Below are 3,939 nucleotides of genomic sequence, written 5' to 3' on the forward strand. Positions count from 1 at the left end.
TTCTTGTAGGAACCAGTTCATTTTTTTCATTATGAACCACTGTCATGCTTCCCTTCTTGGGGACAACTTGGACAGGGCTCACCCAGGGGCTATCAGAAATAGGATAAATAATTCCAGCCTCTAGTAGCTTAGTGACCTCTTTCTGCACCACCTCCTTCATGGCTGGATTCAGCCGCCTCTGTGGTTGAACCACTGGCTTAGCATTATCCTCCAATAGGATCTTATGCATGCATCTAGCTAGGCTAATGCCCTTAAGATCACTTATGGACCACCCAAGAGCTGTCTTGTGTGTCCTTAGCACCTGAATTAATGCTTTCTCTTCCTGTGGTTCTAAAGTAGAGCTGATGATCACAAGAAAAGTGTCATCTTCTCCCAAAAATGCATATTTTAGGGATGGTGGTAGTGGTTTGAGCTCGGGTTTAGGAGGCTTCTCCTCTTCCTGAGGAGTTTTCAGAGGTTCTTCTGTTTTTTCTGGTTCCTCCAGATCAGGCTAAACATCTTTAAAAATATCCTCTAGCTCTGATTCGAGACTCTCAGTCATATTAACCTCTTCCACCAGGGAGTCAATAATATCAGCGCTCATGCAGTCTTTTGATGTGTCTGGATGCTGCATAGCTTTGACAACATTCAACTTTAACTCATCCTCATTGACTCTCAGGGTTATCTCCCCTTTCTGGACATCAATGAAGGTCCGTCCAGTTGCTAGGAAAGGTCTTCTTAGAATGAGAGTTTCACTCTTGTGCTCCTCCATTTCCAGCACTACAAAGTCAGTGGGAAAGGCAAATGGCCCAACCTTGACAATCATGCCCTTAATTACGCCTGATGAAATTTTAATGGAGCCATCAGCAAGTTAGAGGCATATCCGGGTTGGTTTAACTTCATCAGTCAAACCAAGCTTTTTGATAGTGGATGCAGGTATTAGGTTGATACTTACCCCAAGATCACATAGAGCTGTCTTGGTGCAAGCACCTTCTAATGTGCATGGTATCATAAAGCTTCCGGGATCATTAAGCTTTTCTGGTAAGCTTTTCAGGATGACTGCACTGTGTTCTTCAGTGAGAACAACTTTTTTAGTTTCTCTCCAATCCTTCTTATGACTTAAGATCTCTTTCATGAACTTAGCATAAGAGGGTATTTGCTCAAGTGCCTCTGAAAACGGAATCTTTATTTCAAGAGTCCTGAGATAGTCTACAAAGCGGGTAAATTGTTTATCCTGTTCCGCTTGGCAGAGTTTCAAGAGTAAATTGTTTCAAGAGTTTCTTTATTTCAACCTTAGTTGCTACAGGTTTACTTCCTACAGAAGTGGTTGGAGAAGCCTACCTAAGGGGGTTGTTATCAGTACTTGTAGGTGCTTAATCCCCTGTTGGCGTTTGAACGCCAGAATTGGGTGTTGCATGGGCATTTAACGCCAGATTGCCACCCTTTTCTGGTGTTTAGATGCCAGAATTGGCCATCCCTTGGGTGTTCAACGCCACTTTTCCACCCTGTTCTGGCGTTTGAACGCTAGAATCATTCCTCTCTGGGCTCTTACTATCCTCAGAAGGGTTTTTTGGTAGTGGGTTGGTCATTCTCTGTCAGTTGTTCCTTTCTTGGCTTTCTGCTGCCTTGAGCTGAGACATTCAATGTCTTCCCACTCCTTAATTGAACAGCTTGGCACTCTTCTGTTATTTGTTTAGATAACTGCTGTCTTGTCTGATCCAATTGTGCTTCTATATTCCTGTCTTTTAGCTCAAAACTACTAGCTCTGATGGGGGGTATATAGATACTACTCCCATATGAAGCAGTAGAGGGGTTAGCATATGACCCCATAGTCCTTCTGGACTGTTCATTTCCACCTAGGTCCATGATGGAGAAATGGAGATGATGTGGATTGTAAAAAATTTTTTTGAATACCGAAATTAAAAGAAAATAAAATAAAATAAAATAAATGAAAATTTGAATATAAGTTCAAAATTAAAACAAAATTGAAAACTGAATTTCAAATTTTGAAATTTGAAATTTGAAATTTGAATTTTAAATTTTGAATTTTGAAACTTGAAATTTGAAATTTAAATATTTGAAATTTGAATTTTAAATTTTGAATTTTGGAATAAGATAAGATAAGATTTTGAAATTTAAAACTAAGATAAGATAAGATAAAAAATTTAGAATAGAAATCTGAATTTTAAATGTAATTTTCAAAAATTTCAATTTAAAATAAAGAGAAAAGATATTTTTGAATTTAATGAGGAAAGAGAAAAATAATAAAATGACACGAAACTTAGAATTTTTAGATCAAAACAAAGAAAACAAACAAGAGAACTTTGAATGTCAAGATGAACACCAAGAACACTTTGAAGATCAAGATGAACACCAAGATCAAATTTTGGAAATCTTTAAGAAAATAAAAACACAAAGAATATGTAATTCAAAAAATTGAAAGAAAAATAAAGGCATGCAATTGACACCAAACTTAAAACATGAAACTAAACTCAGACAGAAGAGTAAATTATGAGGTTATTGGTTTTTATTTATTTATTAAAAATTTCGTAAAGAAATTTTGAAAAATAAAACAAGGATTTTAAAAATTTTAACAAGAACAATAATAAAAGACTCAAAGACAAATGACAGACTAATAAAGAAAAATAAAAATTTTTGAAAGATTTTTGAAAAGAAAATAAAAGACTCAAATTTAGTGACTCTAAACCAACCATAAAGGTCAATTCTTCCTAATCTAAGCAACAAAATGAACCGTCAGTTATCCAAACTCGAACAATCCCCGGGAATGGCGCCAAAAACTTGGTGCACGAAATTGCAATCACACCTTTGCATCTCCGCACAACTAACCAGCAAGTGCACTGGGTCGTCCAAGTAATACCTTACGTGAGTAAGGGTCGATCCCACGGAGATTGCCGGCTTGAAACAAGTTATAGATATCTTGTAAATCTTTGTCAGGAGATTAATGATAAAAATGATTTTGTTATGAAAAATAAATAACATGAATTAAAAGGTACTTGTGATTCAGTAATGAGGAACAGGTTGAGATTCCAGAGATGCTCTGTCATCTGAATTTCTGCCTTCCTACTGCCTTCTTCTCCAAACACACATGGCTTCCTTCAATGGCAAGCTGTATGATCCTCTCGGATGAAAAATACCAGGCACGGTTTCTGCACGGCTAATCAACTGTCAGATTTCTCGTCTCGAATGAAAAATACTAGGTACAGCTACCGCACGGCTAATCATCTGTCGGTTCTCACTAGCGTCGGAATAGGATCTCTTTATCCTTTTGCACATTATCACTGCGCCCAACATTCGTGAGTTTGAAGCTCGTCACAGTCATCCCTACCCAGATCTTACTTGGAATACCACAGACAAGGTTTAGACTTTCTGGATCCCAGGAATGCTGCCAATTGGTTCTAGCCTTTACCACGAAGGTTCTGGTCTCATGGACTCGGTCCGTGAATCAGAGACCCAAGAGATACGCACTCAAGCTGTCACCCAATGACTACATTGAGCTCAGATAGAATGAGAGTGGTTGTTAGGCACGCGTTCATAGAATTGAGAATAATAATGAGTGTCACGGATCATCATCTTCTCCAGATTGAAGTACGGGTGAGTATCTTATAATAGAATCAAGCGTGATTGAATAGAAAACAGTAGTAATTGCATTAATCCATTGAAACACAGCAGAGCTCCTCACCCCCACCTATGGGGTTTAGAGACTCATGCCGTCAAAGATATGATAAGATATGATAAAAAGATTGATTTGGAAAAGATAAGATAGAAGATATGATAAGAGAGGATATAGTTTAAAATTGAAAAGATATGAAAAATTTTTGAAAAAGATAAATCTAGATTTTGAAAAAGATATGTGGAGATTTGAAAAAGATATTAGTTGAAAAAAATAGATTTGTTTTGAAAATTTGAAAAAGAGTTGGATTGAATTTGCAAAAGAGGGTT

The sequence above is a fragment of the Arachis ipaensis genome, chromosome B08 (genome assembly GCF_000816755.2).
Source record: "Arachis ipaensis cultivar K30076 chromosome B08, Araip1.1, whole genome shotgun sequence".
NCBI lineage: Eukaryota > Viridiplantae > Streptophyta > Magnoliopsida > Fabales > Fabaceae > Arachis > Arachis ipaensis.